This window comes from Mauremys reevesii, linkage group 5, assembly GCF_016161935.1.
Source record: "Mauremys reevesii isolate NIE-2019 linkage group 5, ASM1616193v1, whole genome shotgun sequence".
Lineage (NCBI taxonomy): Eukaryota > Metazoa > Chordata > Testudines > Geoemydidae > Mauremys > Mauremys reevesii.
Genome location: NC_052627.1, coordinates 100,526,033 through 100,551,109, shown reverse-complemented (window position 1 = coordinate 100,551,109; position 25,077 = coordinate 100,526,033). Strand labels below are relative to the sequence as shown.

The 25,077-nt window shown below is 42.7% G+C and overlaps 1 long non-coding RNA gene across 2 annotated transcripts in view; it reads left to right on the top strand.

The window, feature by feature from the left end:
* Positions 1 to 541: 541 nt before the first annotated feature.
* Positions 542 to 25,077, top strand: part of LOC120406765 — a 41,197-nt gene continuing 16,661 nt past the window's right edge. Inside the window, exons 1-2 of one of the 2 annotated variants that reach the window (XR_005599567.1) lie at positions 542 to 771; positions 1,695 to 1,797. This is a non-coding gene — a long non-coding RNA (uncharacterized LOC120406765). Of the gene's footprint in view, positions 1,087 to 1,694; positions 1,798 to 25,077 lie in introns of both variants that reach the window. The other variant, XR_005599566.1, reaches the window with a different exon arrangement.

Here is a 25,077-nt window from a genome sequence, read left to right as displayed (position 1 = left end):
GACTCTGAAAGGAATGCATCCTTGGCAGTGGCCTCCCAAGAAGAAGCCCTAGCAATACTAAAAATCAAAGTACACAAGCTTCTGGGATTCTTCTATCTCTGTCATACTTCCTAATCTGACATTCCTATAGTGATTACCTGAAAATTCCTTAATGCTGTGGAAGTAATATGTTCTGCATCCCAGAGCATTACTGGGACACCTTCCTCCAAATTGACCTCTAAGGACTTGATTCAAAAGGAGGAGTTAGGCAGTGCAATGCCCAGCTTTTAAATACTGTGCCACTTAGTGGCATTTACAACCCTGAATTAGGGGGCCTAAATTCCCCATCAAATGCAAGGGGATAGTTAGGTGCTGTAATGTGGTATATACTTCACCCTGTCTTTAAAAGAGGTACTGTGGGTCTGAGAGGCTAATTTACTCATTTGGCTGCACCTGGAACATGGGCAACCCCAATTAAGGATGAGTCCCAGCTGGGAAAGGAACTAGATGGTTTCTATAAAGGCAGGAAGCCTGGATCAGAAAGCCATTGTGGGGAGAGAAATTCTATAGCTGTTCTTTGGGATTAGCAAGTGGAAGGATCAGGAAGGTCAAGGAGGAATCCTCTACTAAATAGTAAAGTCTGTCAAGAAGCCAGAAGTTAGCCATTGAGGTGGAGGAAGCTCTGGTGGTGAACTCTGATAATAGAGCAGGTTCTAGAATTCTGGGGGAGAGTTCTGGGAGATGTCAAGTGAGGAACAGAGGGGTGAAAGGTCAAGCTTAAGGAGGGCAGATGTGGGTTTAAATTTCCTCTTGTGGTTTGGGATTTACTGGGGGATTCTGAGGAAGCATCCTGGCTCTAAAAACAGGGTAAACTTAGAGAGGTAGTGAGAAAAGACCACAATCAGGAAGTAGTCCAGGGAAGTGACAGCAAGGAGTTTAGCAGAGTGAACCTGTCCTGAGGCCCTACAGTGGGGCTCAACATAGATCGTGGGACTGGGTTCACCTATCAGCCAGGGCATGAAGCCTGGAGAAGGAAATAAGAATTATGGAGAGCCCTGAGAGAAGAATGTGTGAGGATTAAGAGACACAGAGGGCTGAAGGCATTTAGTAAGGACACTGAGCTGTTGCTGGACTTTGTTACCTTAGAATGTGTGGGACTAAAATGTGATCTGGCCAGAGGCCCAAGTCACAAGAAGAGGTAGATCATTGCAGGAACAGAGCAACTGTCAGCAGGAGGTGCTAGAGAGGAGGAGAGCTAGCTATACCTTACCCAGGTGCAAGGTGGTGTTCCACCAGTGAGTCAACCTTTCTATAGGTATCAAGAAAGTGTGTTGGCTTTTGTGAGCCTGAGTAGGGAGTGGAAGCTAGCCAGTAGGAAAGTCTAAGGAGATCAATTTAGGCACCCAACCCCATGAGAGATTTTGCAGCTGTGAAACCAGAGTAGAGGCAGGTGGTTTCTTACAGGTGGGAGATGCCTAAGCTAGGTCAGCCCACTCTTGTGGGGAAAAAACAGGGTGATAGTGGTTTCCTAATTCCTGGGCTAAAGTTATTTTCTCTCCCCATATTTAATTATTTATAGAAGGTAGAACAGTTTTTTCCCTCCCCACCATTATAGACAATCGTCCAATCACAGTTAAGTCACTCACTTGGGAGATCTTGGTATTTAAGTCCAGAATGAACCACCAAATCTAGTCTGCCCTCCTTGTATATTGCAGGCCACCACCAGCACCTGCATGTTAAACACAGCAACTGAAATGAGTCCAAAGTATTACAGACCACAGAAGATTAAACTATTGTCACAGGCTTCTACAATGGCAGGTAAATGATTAAGTGAGAGGCATTTGAAAACAGTACTGGCAAATGAGACACATGCACATGCTTCAGAGGAAGTCAGTTCCCCTGCCACCCCCAACTCACTGTCAATCTGACCTAGGGGAAAATTCTTTCCTGATCTCACCTATAATGATAATTTTGACCCTGAGCATGGGAGCAAGAACAAGACAGCCAAGCATAATTGCTGGCTGTGGCCATCTCTGAGGCTTCAGGGGAATGAGATTTAAAAACTGTCCCAGAACATGATTGGCAGGAATCCCTTCCTGACCCTTGCCTGTTGAAATCCTGAAGCATAAGCTTTTAGGAACGTAAGACATAAATAAGAAGTGATCCCTACAATCACAAGCAACCCCATTGTACAATCACTCTCAAATTTGTCCAGCTCTCTTAAAATTAATTACATTGTTTGCCCTACTACTTCTTTTGGGAGGCTATTCCAAACCTCACCTCTCTAATGGTTAGCAACCTTTTTTCTAATTTCTAATTTTCCATGTTCATAGCACAAATGGTTATAATTTGGCAAGCATCGTCCTTTTGCTTAAATAGCTCTTACTTTCCCTGGTATTTACCCTTCCATTGTTTCCTTCAGACCTTACCCTGTTTTCTAGTTGGATTATGTGTAGTCTTTTCACTAACTGTAACACCTACCTGATTACTATTCCAATCAACGGTTGCACTTTCTTTTGTCTTACTGTCCATACTCTTACCTTGTGGTGTTCCATTATCTCACTATTTCTTCATGTAATGGACTTTCTTCCTCTTGAGTATTGAAGCTAGGCATGGAGATTACATGAGTCTCTCCCAACTGTCTCCTGTCATCTCCTAGTTTAAAGCTCTTGTGCTAGCCTGGATTCCAGAAGGTTAATACCTCAGGTACTCAAGAGGAGACCATATGTTAAGAGTTTTCTTTCTGTGAATTCCTCCCAATCACTGATTATCTCAAAATCTTCCTCGAAGTACAGAGATGTGTTCAAGGTTCTTCTCCCAATTAAGCACAATGGTGATTTAAACCTGGGTCTCCTGTATTGTTACTGAGTGCTTTAACCAATGGGCTATTGGTTAGAAAGGGTTACCTTGACTATATTTTTGTGAGGATTAGACATGTTTTGAGTACAGCTACCAAGTCTGGTCCCACAGGTGAGATGTGCAGGAGAATGCCAATTTGAGAATCCCATCAGAACTTAGGTGTGAGTTAGGCACTGAGCAGCTCAGTGGTGCAGGGAGTTAGGCAGCTGTGTGCATGCTTACCAACAGAAATTTAGATGTTTAGGGAAGTTAGGTAGCAGATGGACAGGGGTTTGCGAATGTCAGTGGTACCTAAATGTTAGCTTTAGGGCTAGTTCTGAGACTTTAAGTGATTAAAATGTTCTATAATCACACTCCTGGTGTGGTGTGTACTCCATCATTCCAACAAGCACATTTTCTACAAAGTTCTAAAACATAGATCACTCAGTAGTTTGGACTGTCAAAAATACATTGCAATCAGACTGCTATAAAATAATAATAACTGGAGATATACCAATCTCCTAGAACTGGAAGGGACCTTCAAAGGTCATCACGTCCAGCCCCCTGCCTTAACTAGCAGGACCAATTTTTGCCCCAGATTCCCTAAGTGGCCTCCTCAAGGATTGAACTCACAACCCTGGGTTTAGCAGGCCAATGCTCAAACCACTGAGCTATCCCTCCTCCCTTTGGGTATACTCTTGCACATACTACTCTGGGTATACTCCTCTTGGGTATACAGTTGAACCCTGTTATGTCGCCGGTCTAGGGGTTTGCCAAAAAGCGTCGAGATAACCGATGATCGAGATAAGGCGAAGCGGGGCCGGGCGGGCGGCAGGCGAAGCGGGGACCGGGTAAGCGGGGCCGGGCGGGCGGCAGGCGAAGCGGGGACCGGGTAAGCGGGGCCGGGCGGGCGGGCGCGGCGGGACCGGGTAAGCGGGCCGGGCGGGCGGGCGGCGGCGGGGACCGCGAAGCGGGCCGCGGGCGGGCGGTGAAGCGGGGCCGGCCGGGCGGGCGGGGACCGGGGAAGCGGGGCCGGGCGGACGGGCGGGCGGCGAAGCGGGGACCGGGGAAGCGGGGCCGGGCGGGCGGGTACGCGGGGAACCGCGGGGCTGGGGACGCGGGGCTGGGGAGCCGGGGAGCGGGCGGCCGGGGAAGCGGGGCGGGCGGGCGGGCGGCAGGCGAAGCGGGGACCGGGTATGCGGGGCCGGGCGGGCGGGGACCGGGGAAGCGGGGCCGGGCGGGGACCGGCGAAGCGGGGCCGGGCGGACGGGCGGGCGGCGAAGCGGGGACGCGGGGAGCGGGCGGCTGGGGACACGGTGGGTCGGGGACGCGGGGAGCCGGGGCCGGGGGGCCAGCAGCTGGGGACGCAGGGCTGGGCGGCCGGTGAGTGGGCGGCTGGGGACACAGGGAGCTGGGCGGCTGGGGCTGGGGAGCCGGGGGGTCGGGGACGCGGGGAGCCGGGCAGCCGGGGACGCGGGGCCAGGGCAGGAGTCGCGTGGCTGGGGACGCGGGGCCAGGGCAGGAGTCGCGTGGCCGGGGAGGGATGCGGCAGGAGCCGGGCAGGGCCGCCGCCGGAGTTAGTAGTTTACCGGTAAGTGGCAAATTCGGCGCTCTTCTGTGCTCGAGATATTAGGGTTCGGCGAGATTAAAGAATCGACATAACCGATGAGAAACCGATAAGACAAAGAGGGAGTTTGGCGGTTCCACTTCTAAAACGTCGACTTAATACGATTGGCAAGTTAACCGAGGTCGAGATAAATGGGTTCGACTGTACTACTCTTGGGTATACTCCTGCACATACTACATACATACTACTCTGAAGTATTCTCATCAGGAGAGATCACATTTAGCTGAACAATAATTGTTAGCTATTGTATCTCATTCAAGCTCATGAAGAGCTTGACTATTTGCCACAGCTTTTTATCCATTGTCCTGGGAACAGATAAGTGTTGCTAGTCACACTGAATTAGTTAATTATTATGCACTCACATTTCTGTTTTAATACATCTGCTCCTATTGGATTTGTAGAAGAAATGTTCTTATGCCACTGTATTGACTGAACCATTAAGGTTCCAATTCAGTAAACATCTGCTAGCTAATAGACCACAGGTGTCCCCCTTGATTAGGTGTTAATACCTTTATTGATGCCAGATTATCATTAGTTCTCAAAGAACAGCCATGTGGCTGTGGCACTGGATTGGCAGAGTGACAATTTGGGCTCACTTCGCAGATATGCCACAGACATCTAATGAAACCTTAAATCATAGAATACCAAGGTTGGAAGGGACCTCAGGAGGTCATCTAGTCCAACCCCCTGCTCAAAGCAGGACCCCAACTAAATCATCCCAGCCAGGGCTTTGTCAAACCTGACCTTAAAAACCTCTAAGGGAGGAGATTCCACCACCTCCCTAGGTAACCCATTCCAGTGCTTCACCACCCTCCTAGTGAAAAAGTTTTTCCTAATATCCAACCTAAACCTTCCCCACTGCAACTTGAGATCATTACTCCTTGTTCTGTCATCTGGTACCACAGAGAACAGTCTAGATGCATCCTCTTTGGAACCCCCTTTCAGGTAGTTGAAAGCAGCTGTCAAATCCTCCCTCATTCTTCTCTTCTGCAGACTAAATAATCCCAGTTTCCTCAGCCTCTCCTCATGAGTCATATGCTCAACCCCCCTAATCATTTTTGTGGCCTCCGCTTGATTTTGGCTATGGCTGGACCTAGGTGCTACTGTAATAAAAATAAATAACCATATTCTAGCAAATGAGTTTGCTGACAGAAAATATTTGAAGAAAAAGTGAACTTTAAACTAATATTAGAGATTATTCATAGCACATGTAGTTTGAACTAGGGTATGTAAATTTAATCTTTTAAGAGGTACATATTTCAGGTCTTCCATCTCAGTTTCAAGCTGTGTCCCCCACACTTGAAAAACAAGGGGTGAATAAATAGAAAATGATGCAGGGGAAAAGTTAACTAAATGCCAAAAAAATTAATTAAACCTCAAATTTTCTTCAAATTCAGCTTTGATTTTGGGATAATATTCAAGGGGGGGAGGTGTTCATTAATTCAAATTAGCTTACTGCTTTTTCTGTTTATGAGGTATAGGCAAATATAACTTCCTTAACTTCATCACTGTGTGCCATGCAATGTACAGTTTGAATCTGAGGGAACAGATAGTTTGATAGCTTCATTTTCTGAAAGTTAGGAAAATCTCCATAATGACTTAGTTCTGTACAGCATTGTTAGTGTTTCGATTTGCACCAAGTGATTATTTCTCCATGTACTAACTGTAATAATATCCTGCACAGACAGGCTTTATATATATAGCAATATGAAGAAAGACTTGATAGCAGGCTAATAAGAGTAGATTGCTCTCCACTGTATACATGCTAGATTTTTCATCATAAAAATGATCAGTCAGAAACTAGAAGCAAGAATGCCAGCACATCTAGTCATTAGAATGATTCTCCTGCAGTCTAATGAACACTGGGATAATGTAGTATGTCTGACTGTACGATGAGTCTGTTTTTGTTTTCTAAAGGGCATACCTATCATTTATTTTTTTTTCCCAATTACTATTGTAATGCTGTTATCAGTTAATAAAATTGTTAAAAATACATCAGTATCCATTCTTGTACTTATCCAGTAACTAAGTTGTTAGGTAAACTATGTGTAAAGCAGAAGTCACTTTTTTGCTGAATCATTATTATTATTATTAATAGACATGAATATTTGCTTGGATCAAACCCTTGCCAGTTCAAAAAGCTAGATTTTTCTCAAAGTCCACTTTCAGGGTCAAAGGTTGCACAAAGGCATAGTCTTACAAGATGATTCATGTGGTCTTACTTATTTAAAAAAGATCTTGCCACCACTGGTCTTCTGTCCATCATAAATAATAATGCTATGCCATTTAGAGAAATGCAAAAATAAGTGATTATGGTCAAACAGGGTCACATCTATGGTGCTTTTTACAAAAGAGATATGGCCTTCTGAAATCCACAGAATTTAATTGGAATGAGCTGTCTACAAATCTAAACTTCACAATAGTTTTATATTAAAATGTCTCAGGTGGGCTTGTGTGTGTATATATGTGTATATAGTGTGATGCTGGACATGTGTCCAGAACTAGACCCATGTTTTCTGTGAAGGACATGATGGGTGAAGGGGGGCAACATCCAACTTTCTGCCCCTTCCAGAAGCTCCAAGACAGAGCAGAAAGCACCTCCATTTGGAACATACTTGTCAGCCATATCTTCTTGCTGTTGGCCTGCCAACAAACACTGACTGACACACTGTGGTGCACCAGCTGATTTGGTTATCAGACTCTCCTCTTAAGTCGTACATAGGCCTTGCCCACAGTAGAAGGAGTTTGCAAGTGTAGCTATACCTTTCCAGGGGCATGCACAGGAATTTAAATTTCACCACTTTTGGAGGGACACCTGTGTCCCTGCCAGGGCTGGGTTCAACTCCATTTATAATTATAATGTCTACAGAGAAGGTATATTATTATCCAATTTTTTAAAAAAAAACAAACAGATCAATTCTTACTCAGGCCCATAATTGTGAATATCCTAAATGAATCATTCTCCTTAAATAATAACCTCGTTTAATCAAAGCACACATATGAGTCTAGCAGAATGCACTTGGTAGGCTGGTATTGTATATATTGTTCAGACTTAATTTTGATCTCACACTGGTGTAAATCACATGTAATTCCAAAAAAGCAATGATGTTACATTGTGTAAAATTAATAAAAGTTAGAAGACCCAGAATCAGGACCCGGGTCTTTATTCATACACTATAGAACTGCACAAATTATAATGGGATCAAATTATTATTAGAGCAGAATGAATTTACACCACTATTTCCCCAAATTAATTTATCAAGGACTCCACAAATATCAGGAACCCATACAAAAGATTGCTACTAAGAGCACTATTAGTAGCAACAAACTTAATACCATTTATAAAAGCCAAGTAATATCTGCTTGGTGTTAGTGACTGGATTTATTGATATTTCTTCCTTCAAACAAATATGGTATAAAATGTTGGGTAAATGGGGCCAAATGCATTCTAGTGTAATTTCATTTTCTTTCTCCAAGGAAAATAGGTCCAAATAGCTGTTCAATGAGCTAATTTGCATCCTTTAATAGCAATGATTAAATATGTTATTAAGAGTAAAATTAAGTGTTTATAATAAGTGTTGATAACTGCAGTCAAGACTGAAACTTCACTTTTTGTCCTGGTTGAGGAGCAGTGTAGGTGTGCCTTTCCTTCCCTGGCAAACTCTTTGTGACACTGGCAGAACAGGTGCCAGCTCATTGCAAGGCCCTTAGGCCGCAACTGAACACTGACAAATGCATATCTGGAAACCAATCTGGTTCACCTGGGTGTTAGTATTATTAAAACAGGCATTAGGTTTATAAAAAGGTGTTAAGACTTTATGAAATGTTTGTAGGATGCTGCATGTATTAATCTCAATTAACATCTATACCCCGTGCTATAAGATTACATTAAGTATTCGCATTGTAAACCTCTGTAAATGTGTAACTCAAACAGGAAAGAAGCATTAATTAATGTCAAGGTTGGCTTCCTACAGAAGGTGTTAGGTCCTGCATACAAGAAGGCCTGTTGAAATCAAATGAGCTATTGTGAAACAGGAGAAATACTTTATTCATTTCTCACCGACCCCAAACCCAGGAAGAGAAGTGCATGTCAGTCAGGGATGGTGTAGACAATACGTGATCCTTCCATGAGTGCAGAGGACTAGACTAGATGACCTCCTGAGGTCCCTTCCAGTCCTATGATTCTGAGGACTTATCCCATCAGCTTGAACTCTGGAGGAAGGTCACAAAAAACTTTTACCAGAAGAAACTGGGTCTCTGCGCTGCTTAGACTTTAGGAGGACAAGATTTCTAAGAATAAGCAAGGGATCCCCAGCTGCTTTAGCCTGAGTTAGCCCAAGAGAACATAGAAGCTGCTGTAATATGCAAGCTCTATATCACCTTTTGGAACCTATCGCTGTAAATCACTGTGTGTTCACTTGCTTTAATCTTGAAAATAACTCTCATTTATTTTTCTTAGTAAATAAATCTTTAGATCATTTATTATAGGATTGGCTACAAGCTTCTTTGATGTGGGATCTGAGATACAATTGACTTGGGGTAAATGATTAGCCCTTTGGGAGTGGGTGTAACCTGAATATTGTTGCGATTTTTTTATTTAAGAGATCATCTGTCATAAACGGATAGTTAAGGGTTAATGTCTCTTTTACCTGTAAAGGATTAAGAAGCTCAGTAAATCTGGCTGACACCTGACCAGAAGACCAATGAGGGGACAAGATACTTTCAAATCTTGGTGGAGGGAAGTCTTTGTGCTCTTTGTTTTTGTTGTTCATTCTCGGGACTGAGAGGGACCAGACATCAATCCAGGCTCTCCAAATCTTTCTGAATCAGTCTTATGTTTCAAACTTGTAAGTCGCACAGGCAAGGCGTGTTAGTCTTATGTTTGTTTTCTCAACCTGTAAATGTTCCTTTTTGCTGAGAGGATTTTACCTCTGTTTGCTGTAACTTTGAACCTGAGGCTAGAGGAGGTTTCTCTGGGCTATATAAGCTAAGTACCCTGTAAAGTATTTTCCATCCTGATTTTACAGAGATGATATTTACCTTTCTTTTTCTTTAATTAAAAGCTTTCTTTTTTAGGAACCTGATTGAATTTTCTTTGTTTTAAGATCCAGGGAATTGGGTCTGGACTCACCAGGAGTTGGTGGGGGAAAGGAGGCGGGAATGGTTAATTTCTCCTTGTGTTAAGAATTAAGGGGTTTTGATCTGTGTTCCCCAGGGAAGGTTTTGGGGGGACAGAAAGTGTGCCAGACACTGATTTCTGGCTGGTGGCAGCGTTACCAGATCTAAGCTAGGAATTAAGCTTAGAAGGGTCCATGCAGGTCCCCACATCTGTACCCTAAAGTTCAGAGTGGGGGAGGAAACCTTGACACCATCTATCACAAAGGCAGACTTACCTGGTTGGCAAGAAAGAGTGGAGTTCCTAAGAGGACTGTCTGGCAAGAAAGAGTTGGCAAGAAAGAGTGGAGTACCTATAGGACTCACTATAACATGGTTAGGCTGTTATAGTGCTTGAGGAGTTGATACTTGATCGGTGACATCTAAGTATAGAAACCACAACCAATCCAGGGTTTGTGCTCTTCTTCTTAACAGTCTGTCCTGAGGTTGGTACCCATGCTCCTGAGCCACTCTAGACAGCTTGACACCCTTGTTAGAAAGACCCATTGGTAGCTGATTATTTCCCCCTCTGTAGTGGCTAAGATACATTGGCTGCTGCACTGGGAGGGGAAGAAGAGTTGAAGATCTACCTCTTCTCTGATCATCTTCTCTAAATCCCCTCCAAAATAAGGGTGGACTAGGCTCTACAGACCTTGGTATCCACTCCACATGTGGATTCTGGAAGACTAAACAAGATAATAAGGGAAAAATCTTCTGTCCCAGTAACTCTCTAGCTACATGGAACAAGCCATCACTTTGTAGCAATAACAGTTTTAATCAGACATTTACACATGGAAAAGAAAGATAAGAAACCAACATTCTCATTTATTAACATAATAACTAGTAAATAATACATCTAAGAGAGAACAATATTAATAATCTTTGTTTATAAATAGTTACAATCTTTATTTCAAATCTCCTTGAAGATATAAAGCGGTGATGGTAGCGATACCTGTAGGTAAAGCTGCCCAATGCTTTCCACTATAAGATGCTCTTTTCACTTGTTTGTAACTTTGACAAGCTGTTTGGTCTGAAATCTTCCATGCCAGGTATCTGCCTGAAACTGATATTTTGGAAAGTTTTTAGTTGTAATGGTTTGGTCATTTCTGTGAACAAGGAAAATAATTTAGTTTGCCCATTTTTTTAATCATACTACAAATGTATTGAGAAGATCCAGTGCACTCGTGCTTTGGCACAAGGGCTCAAAATTTTGCAAGGGTGTCACTGTGGTGTAAGGAATGTCCAGCTGTATCTGCCACCTCTTTTCCACTTCTCTCTGCCCACTTTGGGTTTGCTAGTTCCTGATGCACAATTACTCTTCTTTTTTCTTTGACACTCCCCTTCCCCCATTGCATATATACACCCATCTTAAGTCATGATCATGGTGGATGATGCTATATGCAGATAAATGGCAGAATTGAGGTCTGTGGTGGCTCAGTGCAGGTGAATGAAGCCGGTGAGAGGTAATGTGATGAGGAACAGGAAGGTGGTGAACACAGGAGTCAGGTTCGGTAAATGTTCCTATCTGATCATTGTTTCTAGGATCAGGTTTTTTTATAGTTTACTGGTCTTGAACCATTTATATTGCACCCCCCTCCCCCACAAGTGTTTATGGGACTGAACAAGTTATTAAATCATAGTCAAGAAGTTGTAGGTGATATATAACTTATTTAATGATAGTTTAATGTTTATCTTCATTAAGTGTTAATTATCTAAAGGTCCAATAGCTGCACAATCTGAAAAGTTTGAGTCTCATTTCAGCATCTTCTTCATCTTTTCTTTTTTTTTAGTTATATATTTTCTCTATTTTTACTTTATTTAGCCCATTTAGCTCCTCTTGAATGTAGAAGCAGGAATTGCTAACAACAGTCTGTTAGAATTTGTTTGGGAGACAGAATCACAGCCAAGGGATAAAACATAACATTAAATTAGATGTATGACTCTATTGAACAAACATTCTAATAACTAGATGACACCCACACCTTAAAATCAGGTCCTTCTGATAATTGCCTTGGTCATTTTGATTCTAGAAATGAAAAATTCAATATTCTGATGACCTATGGCCTGAACAAGCTTTTGATAAGACCCTGAGAGTTTACTATTTTTTCCCATTTCAAAATTTGGATTATGGCTGGTCAAACATTTTCTGATGGAACATTTCTTTGTTGGAAAATGATATTTTGTCAAAATCAAAACTTTCAGGAGGAATGTGTAGATATTGAAATTTCAATTTTAAAAAGAAAAAAGCATTTTGATGAAGTTGAAATATTTTGACTATCAAAACATTTTGATTTTTTGTTTTGAAAATTTTTGTAATTTATTTTAAAAAAGCCAACAATGGAGTGGAACAGTCCAGTTTCTCCACTCTGTTCATCCCAGTCTGTTATGCAGAAAAAAAATAATGTTGTTGGCCTTCATTCTGAATCAGAATGAAAACAAAATTTCAAATCTTGTAACTTTTCACAGAATGAAAATTCTGGTTCCTGCATAGCTCTAACTGGGACTACAAGCTTTCAGAATTTATAGGTATAGACACTTGTTCTACTTCTAACAGCTCTAGAGAGGGCAGCCACTAAAATCAGTTTGTAGTCAAGGTGTGTCTGAGAAGGGGAGAGTCATGATGGTGACCATAATCATGAGATTCTTTGGTCAGATAATTCATGAACTACCTATGCTAAAAAAAACCTACTGTGTCAATTGAATCCCCAGTTTCAGTGGAATGTAGCAATAGTTTCTGTCATTCATGTCTCATAGGATATTAATATTTAAAATCGTCATTGGCCTATAATAAGGGCTCACTAGTCACTTTGCCAGAGCGGCTGCTTTCAGTATGGTCCTCACTGAGATTTGGAGAATTCTCATAGACTTCGGAGGACTTTGGATCAGTCCCTAGATCACCAACTTTTTTCTCTCAGTGACTCTAAGAATTTCAGATTCTCTGACAATATCGGCAGCTCTGGAAGACTGTTTTATGTGGTATTAGACAGAGTTTAGTACTATAGCAAAAGAGTTACATATATGAAACCATTGAGGTACCAGAAGTAATAAAGGGATAGCAGGAAATACCTCTGGCATTCCCATAAGTAGGCTCAGCATGGTATTTATCCCAACAGAAAGATTGCCTTCTTAGGTTATCCTAAAAGTTAACATGTGTGATTGTTTATTGTGTTAGTGACCGAAGGTTCTGAGGGATTGATTTAAAAAAAAATCACTGTCAGTAAACCCCCCAAAGCCAGTGTTGTCTGACAATATTAGTGAGTAATATTGAGTCAGATTCCAAGGTGTGGAGACCACTGTGATTATCTATTCTGACATCCTGTAAATTCCTGGAGAATATATTTTAGAAAAAAAATATTCCAGTAAAGGAGAATCCACCATGATCATTGGTAAATTGTTCCAATGGTTAATTAACTATTTACACCTTATTTCCCATCTGAATTTGTCTAGTTTTAGCTTAAAGCCTTTGGATCATGTTATAATTTTCATGTTATATACTCTGTATCTGTTCCAACTTCTTAACTGTGAGGGAGGGCTTAGACTTTTGGAGTGGATACAGGCTAAGAATATTCTTTTCTACTGTGTTTCCATTTGCGATAGGCATGTTGTTCTTTCAATAATACAGCAAAAGCACCAGCAGTACTTGTCATGTGCAAATAGTTGCACTTTCAAGAAACATCTGTCAAAGTCACAGCTTTTTTTCAGAAGGTTGCTATACATACCATAAAGCCAAGGCCCTGTCAGCATTAGATACGTTTTCACCAACACTAGAGTAAACTCCTAACATAAGCCTGGTCTACACTACGCGTTTAAACCGGTTTTAGGAGCGTAAAACCGATTTAACGCCACAACCGTCCACACTAGGAGGCACCTTATATCGATTTTAATGGCTCTTTAAACCGGTTTCTGTACTCCTCCCTAACGAGAGGAGTAGCGCTAGTATCGGTATTACCATATCGGATTAGGGTTAGTATGGCCGCTGATCGACGGTATTGGCCTCCGGGCGGTATCCCACAGTGCACCACTGACCGCTCTGGACAGCAATCTGAACTCGGATGCAGTGGCCAGGTAGACAGGAAAAGCCCCGTGAACTTTTGAATATTTCCTGTTTGCCCAGCGTGGAGCTCCGATCAGCACGGGTGGCGATGCAGTCCGAAATCAAAATAAAAAAAGAGCTCCAGCATGGACGATGCGGACGTGATCGCTGTAAGGGCAGGCAAAACTGTTCTATCAGCGCTCCGTTACAGAAGACGAAATTCAAAATCATTTTTTAAATATCTCCAGACAGATGCCATAGCAGGGACTCAGCGCACTGCTGCGTGGCAAGCGTAACGGAAAGCCAAAGAATCAAATGGACGCTCATGGACTGGAGGACTCAAGCTATCCCACAGTTCCTGCAGTCTCTGAAAAGCATTTGCATTCTTGGCTGAGCTCCAAATGCTTCCAGGGTCAAAAACAGTGTCTGCGGTGGGTCAGGGCATAGCTAGGCAATTTACGCACCCACCCACCCCCAGAAGTGAAAGGGAAAACAATCCTGTCTTGACTCTTTTACATGTCACCCTATCTTTACTGAATGCTGCAGATAGACGGGATGGTGCAGCACTCAACACCAACATCCTTGCTCCCCCCCCCGCCATGGGTGGCTGATGGTACAATAAGACTGATACCCATCGTCATCATCAGCCTATTGGCACATGGGGCAGTGCAAAAGGACTGGTAACCATGCGTACTAGCATCGGTCAGGTCGATCAAGGGCACCTGATCCTAATTTTTCCTGGTAGATGGTGCAGTATGGCTGATATCCATCATCGTCATAGCAACAGGGGGCTGAGCTCCATCAGCCCCCACCCTTCATGTGTAAAGAAAAGATTCAAGTGCCCCTGAACTAGCAGAGGGATGCTGGGCTCCTCTCCTACACACTCCTTACTGTCCTGTCTGGACTATCATAGCAGCTGGAGGCTGCCTTCACTAACAAGTCACTGTGTCTTATTCCTGCATTCTTTATTACTTCATCACACAAGTGGGGGGACAATGCTACGGTAGCCCATGAAGGCTGGGGGAAGAATGAAATGAACAGGTGGGGTTGTTGCAGGAGCACCCCCTGTGAATAGCATACAGCTCATAATTTCTGCAGGATCTGACACAGAGCAGCTGTGCTCTCTGGTTCTCTGATACAGTGGTTCTCTAGTACACTTGCCCATATTCTAGGCAGGACTGATTCTATTTTTAGATACCAAAAAGGAGGGATTGACTCAGGGAGTCATTCCCAATTTTGGCTTTTGCGCCCCTGGCTAAGAGCAGCCAGGGGCACTTATGACAGCAGCAAATGGAACAGTGCAAAAGAACTGGTAGCCATGATCATCTTATTACCAATTTATGGATTGGTAGATGGTACAGTAAGGCTGATAACCATCTCTGCTGTCATGCAAAAGCAAAAGCATGCTGCTGTGTAGCGTTGCTGAATCGCCTCTGTCAGCGGCATCTAGTACACATACGGTGACAGTCACAAAAGGCAAAACAGGCTCCATGATTGCCATGCTATGGCATCTGCCAGGGCAATCCAGGGAAAAAAGGCGCGAAATGCTTGTCTGCCGTTGCTTTCCCAGAGGAAGGAGTGACTGACGACATTTACCCAGAACCACCCGCGACAATGATTTTTGCCCCATCAGGCACTGGGATCTCAACCCGGAAATGCCAAGGGGCGGGGGAGGCTGCGGGAACTATGGGATAGCTACGGGATAGCTACCCACAGTGCAACGCTCCAGAAATCGACGCTAGCCTCGGACCATGGACGCACACCACCGATTTAATGTGTTTAGTGTGGCCGCGCGCACTCGATTTTATAAAATCTGTTTTAGAAAACCGGTTTATGCAAATTCGGAATAGTCCCGTAGTGTAGACGTATCCATAGATGTGCTGCACGAAATATACAGCTGGCTTAAAAGTCACACTAATGCAACTTAATTCAGTAAGTTACCAGAGTAAGACTCACGAATGCATAAACTTCACTTTACATCTCTGCAGGTCATCTACATTAGGAATTTGCATGATTTACACTGATGTAAACATCTCTAATATAGACAGGGACCAAGTATTACATCACATAGACTGAAGCTGGGGCATCTGCATGGGTAACACAAAAGGAAACCATTGTAGTTTAATGACTCCTTTTCTGAAACACAAGGGCTCAAATCTTGGACCCACTTTGACTGATTTACAACACGTAATTGGCACAAAGCAGTGATACCTAAAGGGACCCAATTCATTGGTTGTATGTCTACGCTGTAGCTGGGAACGTGTAGATAGATATGTGCTAGAAAGAGTAGTAACAGAGATCTGAATGGAATCTGTCACTTTGTTACGTATGGGGTGGTTCAGCTGGGTATGGAGCCCAGGCAATTCAGACATCTGTTACTACTCTTTCTTTAGAAACCCCAATAGAGAGTTCATGATTCCATCATTATTACTGTTCAGTTTTATTTACAGGTTACAGGAAGAAAAAATCAAATTATTTTAAGAAAAAAAAAGGGTCCCTTGAGCCTCTATCACTACATAAATACGTTGCTTCACTTAGCAGCTTTACTAAATTTTAATTTTTTTGAAATATTCAGAATAAAGGTACATGTCATTGTTATCCTTCAAAGGAATTCTAAGTTAGAAAGAGCATAAGGCATGAGGGAGAATAATTCCAGCATACAATGTGTGCTTGCATGTCTCCAATTCAGCATGTGTTTTTGTTGATTGTCTAATATTGGTTAAAGAAAATGGGATTAGATGTAAACTATTGGTGTTGCTTTTCTCCAGAGCCAAATGAACCATTTGGGGGCGGGGGAGAAGGAGGATGAGGATAGGGGAGCATAACTTGTGAGTGGGTGGTCATCATAAATTAACCCATATGCACAGAGAAAGATACAGGACAATACTTAATATAGGCAACAATGCTATGAAATTTAAACTGCCAAAAAGGGCTTAAATCACCTTAACTACTTAGCCAGTGGCGGGCCAGTGCAGGTTCCCAGTATTGGACCACATCCCAAAGTGTTGGTTCCCATAAGTAATCAAAGCTATAGACTATCCAGTTGCTCTTTCAAAATTTTCAAGATTAATTCCCCTGCTGCCCTTACTCTTGTGAGTGTTAAGAGCTCAAATGAGAGGAGATCCAGGCTGCATAAGTCCTTTGAGCCAAGCACCACTGCCCTAGGAGATACACCAAGCCCCCAAGCATCTGCAACCTAAATAGGATGTCAGCTGAACCTTACAAATCTCAAGATCCACACTGGACTTCTGCAAATTTTGCACTGTGGACATTAACATGGACTTTAGGAACACCAGATCTCTCCTGGATGATGAGGAAACTTTTTGGGGTGGAAGTGGGAGGGGGACACCTAATGTTGCATTGTGTAGCAGGGGCGGGAATATGAGAGGCAGAAGCCCCTTGGCATTCTCGGAATTTTAGCATCAAACTACGGCCGTAAAAATGAAGTACAAAGAGGAAAGGTAGTTTAGCAGCTGATGGAGAATGCCTACTTGTTCAGCTCTTCCATTGGTCCTCTGGACAAATCAGGATCCCCACATCAACTGATCTCAGGCTGGATAAGGACTAGAGAGCACCAGATCCCAGCCCTTCCACACTCCTTAACTACAAAGGAACAAGGATGAGGGGAGGGAAGCCTCCACTCCTCTCATCAGGCACTGGGACTGCACCCTAGAGCAGTGGTTTTCAAACTGTGGGTTGCGACCCAGAACTGAGTCACAGAATGGAAGGGACTGGGTCACGGCAGCTCTGGTCAGCACTGCCAACCGGGCTGTTAAAAGTTCCATCAGTTGTGCTGCAGAGCTAAGGCAGGCTAGTCCCTAGCTGTTCTGACACCACACTGCAACCCGGAAATGGCCAGCAGGTTCGGCTCCTAGGTGGGGAGCCCTGGCCCCCCTACATAGAATCTGGACCTGCTGACTGCGCAGTGCAAGGACAGGCAGGCAGCCTGCCTTAGCCCCTATGCTGTGCTGCTGACTGGGAGCTGCCCGAGGTAAGCCCGCACCCCAACCCTGAGCCCCAACACCCTGCTCCAGACCTGAGCCCCCACTCCTTCACCTCAAGCCCCTCATCCTTGATTCCAGCCCAGAGCCCACACACCCAGCCCAGATCCCGTACCCCCTCCTGCACCTCAACCCCCTGCACCAGTACAGAGCTCCCTCCCACACCCTGAATCCCTCATCCCGGCCCCACCCCCAGCCTTCACACCCACCTGCTCCCCAACCCCCTGCCTCAACCTGCAGCCCCCTTCCACACACTGAATCCTTCGGCCTCACCCCCCAGCCTGGAGCCCCTTCATGCACTCCAAACCCCTCACCCCCCCCCGAGTCTGCACCCTCAGCTGGAGCCCTTACTCCCGCCTGCACCCAACTCCCTGCCCCAGCCCAAAGCCCCATCCTGCACCCTGAACCCTGCATTTCTGGCCCCACTCTAGAGCCTACATCCCCAGTTAGAGCCCTCACCCCCTCCCACATACCAACTCCCTGCCCCAGTCCAGTGAAAGTGAGTGAGGGTGGGGGAGCCACTGAGGTAGGGGGAATGTAGTGAGAGAGGGGTGGGGCCATACTAGGTCAGACCAAGGTCTATCCAGCCCAGTATCCTGTTTGCTGACAGTGGCCAATGCCAGGTGCCCCAGAGGGAGTGAACCTAACAGGTGATCAAGTGATCTCTCTCCTGCCATCCATCTCCACCCTCTGACAAACAGAGGCTAAGGACACCATCCTTACCCACCCTGGCTAATAGCCATTAATGGACTTAACTTATATGAATTTATCTAGTTCTCTTTTAAACCCTGTTATAGTCCTAGCCTTCACAGCCTCCTCAGGCAAGGAGTTCCAGAGGTTGACTGTGTGCTGTGTGAAGAAGAACTTCCTTTTATTTGTTTTAAACCTGCTGCCCATTAATTCCATTTGGTGGCCCCTTGTTCTTATATTATGGGAACAAGTAAATAACTTTTTCTTATTCACTTTTTCCACACCATTCATTATTTTATATACCTCTCTCCTATCCCCCCTTAGTCTCCTCTTCCAAGCTGAAAAGTCCTAGCCTCTTTAATCTTTCCTCATATGGGACCCATTCCAAACCCCTAATCCTTTAGTTGCCCTTCTCTGAACCTTTTCTAGTGCCAGTATATCTTTTTTGAGATGAGGAGACCACATCTGTACACAGTTTTCAAGATGTGGGAGTACCATGGATTTATATAAGGGCAATAAGATATTCTCCATCTTATTCTCTATCCCTTTTTAAATGATTCCTAATATCCTGTTTGCTTTTTTGATTACTGCTCCATACTGTGTGGACGTCTTCAGAGAACTATCCATGATGACTCCAAGATCTCTTTCCTGATTAGCGGTAGCTAAATTAGCCCCCTCTCAGGGCTGGGGTGTTCAGCTTTTTTTGTGCAACAAGAAAGCTGGCAACCCTATTCCTGAGCCCTGCATTCCTGCCTGCTCTCAGTTCCTGTCCTTCCACCCCAGACCCCTGTCTACTCCCAGTTTCTGCTGTCCTGCCTATGCCAGGCCCATGCACCTCTGTCTTACCCCTGACATGTCTCCAGTCTGACCCCTGGCCTGGCACCTGTCTCTGGCTCTGATCTTTGGCCTGGTATCTGATATTGCCTTGAGTTTTGACCATCTGCTCTGATCATTAGGACTGACTGCCCATGCCCTGGGCATTGCACTGTCACTCAAACACAAAATTTGGAGGACTATAAATTTGGTCAAAGACAAACAAAATAATCATTTGCACATGCAACTCAGAATGTATAAAGACAATCCTATTTGCATTTATCATTTGAATGCATACATGGTTGCATAAAGAAATACTTTATGTGCAGAAAATTGTGTATGCACACATACAGGCAAGAACCAGGCCTCTGGAATTTTGTCCCCTTCCATCAGTATTCCCTATTATAGAGGTATCCAAACTGTGATACCGGGACCACTGATGGTTTACAAAGGTGGTCCAATAAAACTTGACTTGTCACATGATGATGGTTTCATCCTATTTCAGCTTTTGAAATACATTGAATATTTTCCTAGTGCTTTTTTTCCATGGAAGTCAGAAATTGCCATAGTTGTCAGTCTCGTAATATCCTCATATCACTGGGAAGCAGTAGCAGCCTTAGCCGCTTTGTCAGCCAAGGCAGAAAATGTTTCCAGCCCACAGCCCCTCCTCAACCTTTCCCCCCCACCCCCAAAAAAACAAAAACAAAACCACAACAACTAAGACTGAAACAGCCAGCCAATCTGGAAGACAGAAAAGAACCCAAAAGCTGAGAAGGGCAGTGCATATGAAAAGTCAGAAGGTCCAGTCAACCATCTTTATATTACAACACAGTCCACATTTAAAAGAAAATGTTGGATACCCCTGCCCTATCAAACATAGGCCATGAAAACAGAAAGCTTCTATGGACTAGTCTTGAATGAGACTCCTGCTTTGTTGAAGAACACATGCTATGTACTTCTGATTTAAAATTTGCACAGTTCTTTTATGTGGCTAGCGTAAAGTAATTCCCACTGCCCATATTTTAATTGAGCAATCAAGTAGTACATGGTCAGCCAAACTTCATCAAGGAGCCAGAACGTGGTCGTGTTCTTTTGAATATCTCTGAAGACTGTTAGACCATCCTGAAACACAGACCATTAAGATAAAATTAAGCTAGGCACACATAACATTTATAACAAGGAATAGAGCCCTAAGGATTTTTTATCATTGCAAACTGTAATGGGAACAATTTCACTCTCCATCAGCCTAGATAGTATAAATTATTTTTTGGCTGCTGCTACTAAACACACTTTGGAGAGGATTTAAATATATAGATGCTATTATCTCCTTAATTATCTCCTTAATTTTTTTTTTGCTTTTTTATTATTCCTTATTTTAAACATGGGTATAAAATGCTTGTGAACCACTGATTTTGAGCACAACTCTTTCCCTAAAAACTCAAGATAATTTTATCTGACTCTGTTAAGTATCATAGGGAATTGAACACAGATTGTTCCTCATTCTCTTGACTAAATAATATGTAAAACTAGAACAGAGCATGTAACTTCATAATGTTCATAGTTATCTGTTTGCAGGGTTTAGCCTTTTGAAACATTTCCATAGAACTTCTATAAAATTGTAGGGCCAAGTTTTGCCCTTGGATCCCTATATGCAGTGTTCTTAGACTTTCTATCATTTTACTTTTTAGAACTTCTCTTTTATCTTGTAATTATTTGCTAATCTCTCAACACTCTATTCTTTCACCATGTACATATACTTTCAATTTACCACCCCTCCCCAAAAATCAAAATATCCTGTATTTAAAAAAAAACAAAAAACAATGAGATAGGTCCAGGCCATACTAGATAGATAGTTAAAGTGTTAGATCCTGATTCAGCATTCATATTCAGTGAAGTGCTTAAGTTCCTTTGACTCTATTGAGCCTTAAGGACATGCTTAAAGCACATGGGCAAATGCTTTGCTGAATTAGGTGGGGACTCACATTAAGCATCTCTGAAACCTCTAGCAAAAGCAGACTTGTCACACAGAGAAGAGGAAAGTCTGAAACAAAACAATACCTTCCAGGCTTCCTTTTTATGACACAGAGAAGCACAATAAGACTAAGTCCATACAAAAAAAGATTTAAAAGTGTAAAAACTCTGTCCTTTTCAAACATCTGCAGCTCCTAGCGCTTTGGATAGTCACTTCATAAGTTGAAATAAATAAATAAAATAAGTAGATAGAAACCCATAGCCTCAAAAAAGCTATTGTTGAGATATACACCTCTACCCCGATATAACGTGACCTGATATAACATGAATTCAGATATAACGCAGTAAAGCCGTGCTCGGGGGGGAGGGGCTGCGCACTCCACCAAATCAAAGCAATTTCGATATAACATGGTTTCACCTATAATGCGGTAAGATTTTTTGGCTCCCGAGCAGGGGCGGCTCTAGACATTTTGTTGCCCCAAGCACGGAGGGTCCGCTGGTCTTGGGACCAGCGGACCCTCCGCAGGCAAGCCGCCAAAGGCAGCCTACCTGCCGCCCTCGCGGCGCCAGCAGAGCGCCCTCCGCAGCTTGCCGCCCCAGGCACGCGCTTGGAGCGCTGGTGCCTGGAGCCGCCCCTGCTCCCAAGGACAGCGTTATATTGGGGTAGAGGTGTAACTGGAACAATTATGTATGTTTGAGTCAATGAAACATAGTCATGAGTCACAAGCCACCTCTCTGCAGACTGATTTTCTCCATCTCTCACAGCTCACAGAAACTGAGCTAGATTTAACATTTGTATTTCTCATTTTTTTAAAAAAATACCAAGAAAACTCCTGTCATGTCACAGTTCCCAAGTCAATGCTCCAATGTCACTGAATTGTGGTGTTGCAGTTGCAATTTAAGATCCTTTACTGAAAGGAGAATCAGATAACACAATGCACACTTAATGGAGGAAAGAGTGATTTCATTGCATGACATTGTTATTGTAATAGTGACAGGACACCTGATAACTAATAGCTGAAAAAAATATAAAAAATAGTTGATTTAAAGATTAATGGAAAAATCTACCTTCTGGGAAATGTGATGAATCTGTAAAACTAGATTACATTGAAGTACTCAGACTGTGACATTTGGTTTTAAGTTTTGTTTAATTTTTGTTAATTTCAAATATCTAATAGGTTTAATGGACGATATGCCAAAGTTATGTCTTAGAATATATCTCATTACTACACTTTCAGGCATGTGCTTAAATAATAGGTAAGAGTAAGTCGTCTATAGGCAATGGGACTTCTTACAACAGTTACCAATACACTAGCAAGAAGTATGTGTAGGACAGAGGACACAGTTTTCTTTTTATCACTAGAAATGCAATGATATATATATTTTTATTTTACATCATAAAAATGAAGCAGTACTTTGTAGCATTTTATAACTAACAAGTGCAGATATATGGATATTTGGAAATGATTTGTTGGTCTGCCATTGGAAAAAAAAATCAGAGAATGAAGGATGCAGATAGGAGTAAAAAAAAAAACAAATGTAAAAATACAGGACCATTATGATATTCATTACATTAAACCCCACTGGCAGTGTATAGGAGTCATATTTATGCTCACTTTGAAATTTTACTGCTAGCAGTAATGTAAAGAGGCCTTGGTGTAATTGAGAATCAGACCCCAAAGAGTTTATTCTACATTTTATTTACAAATTATTTTTGTTGAAATGTTACAGAAATTTACAGCAGTGGGAGATGAATATGATTATCAAATTTTGATAATCTTTAGCTCATTTTATACTAGCATGGGTTATTTTGTTCAATGATCTTTGCAATGAAAGAGAACCATTTCAATTGTGCAGAGCTTTGCACAATGGAGTCCTAGCCCGTGACTTGGTTTCTGGGGTTTTAGGATAATACAAAAGATAACCTACAAGGTGGGTTGTTGTTGGTTTTTTTTTTAGAATTTTCTTTTCACTAGATGTTTAAAAGGGCTGGTAACTTACCAGACAGGGTTATGTATATGATAATAAGATGTACTTTCTACAGCATAGATCCCACCTGTCACCATTTAACATGACATGATCAGTATGTCAAACACAGGAGACAACTTCAGTCTCAGCTTACATTTCTACCTACTGCAGTTTTTGTGTGGAGCTTTTCAAATACAGAATTACTCAGACTGGAGTATTATCATGTCTACCTTTTTTTTTTAATAGCTAATATTTTCATTTAGCAAAACACAGTGGTCAAAATTGTTCAAAACAGTTTAGTCTTATTCTGAACAGAGTGTTTGTAAAGGAAGTAAACCTTTTTAGCTAAAAAAATGAATTTTATATGTGTATTGTAATTAATTTTAAATATATTTATACCTAACAGATTACTCAGTTGGCAGATCTTCATTCTCTTCAGAGAGAAGGTTCAGATGTGATTGATCACAGTTTAGAAGTACTTACATGTGATTTTTTTATCCTTTGCCTCTTTACTTGTTTGTTAATTTTATAACATTTATTTCCATATATAATATACCATGTACAGTATCTTTGTAATAGCAATGCTTTAATTTAAGGTAAAATAAGGATGTTAATGTGATCAATAAGGTACAGCATTGTATTCAGTAGCTTCTTTAGAACTAATTCTATGAAAGTGCAGCATGTTAGATGTTATAAAGTGATAATACAATGGAGGAAAGAATTTTTAAAATACATTTAGGACTTGCTGTTCTCAAGGTTTCAGGAAAATCATTTAGGTTTGAAATTGTCCAATTGTGTGCAGCTGAAAAAGAGCCTCATTGCCAAAGGATAATAAATGAAATAATAATAATAATTAGCATTTATATAGTGCTTTACATCTACAAACATTAACTACTTAATAGATAGAACAGGCCTGATGTCACTGCTGATAATCTGCCTATCTGGTCATGTAAATTTGTGCAAACCTCTGTACTATTAACCAGTTGAACCATCAAGCCATGCCTTCGGGAGATTGACCGCCCTGCACCTTTTTTGGGGAGGTGTGGGGGGAATATTTGGCTGGCTGAATGAAGGGAATAGTTCTTTATTACTGTGGGCGGGGGTGGGAATGAAAACTGCTGCAAAAGGGTCAGCGTGGTCACTGACTTATCCCCTAGGAATGCAAAGTTTAAAAGGGGCAACATCCCTTTTGCATGGAGCAGACTGAAGCTAAAGGGTTATGCATATCCACACAGCAGTCTTAACTCAAAGGTTGTTGTCAGGGTGGTTGTATTCAAGTAGCCCCATACAGCTGTCATGCGGGCACATCACAGTTAACAGGGATCTAAGCGGCCTTGCTCAAAGCAGAATTCTTAAAAGCAATTTTGGTGCTTTCAAGATCAGCGAGCTAATGTCTGAATTATGTAGGGGCACTGTCGAGGTGAGGGCAGGATGAGGGGCTTGGAACTGTGTGATGTACACCGGCAGGGGCAAGCAGGGATATTAAACTTGTGATGGTCAACAACTGATCAAGAGGGCTGGGGAGCATTTGCTATTTTCCAGAAAGGCTTTGAGCTTGGTTCTGCCCCATGGAATTTGGTTCTCAGTCATTGGCAATCAGGGGCCACAACAGCAGTGGTAATGCTGGGTACAGGGGCATAGGCAATTCTGACAATTGGGCATTGGCATTCAGAAGAATGCAATACGTGTGTGCAACCTCGAGTGTTGAGTCAATATTAATGTGCCTGTGATTCCATTCCAGATGTTGGAAGATTGGCCATGGAGGCAGTTGTGTGGATCTGTAGGCACAGGATTGTTTTTCGTATGAACACAGGTGCACATCCTAGGGTTGACAACCCTAATGGGAGTCTAATGATGGGGCATGTTTGTGTTGGCATGGAAAGAGAAGCATGTTATTGGAACAGCTGGTGCCACTGCTGTGTGCCATAGGGGCCCATCAGCAGTCACCGACATGATGTGGCACACCTTGGAAAATGCAATTTGGGAACGTGAAAAGGGGTTCA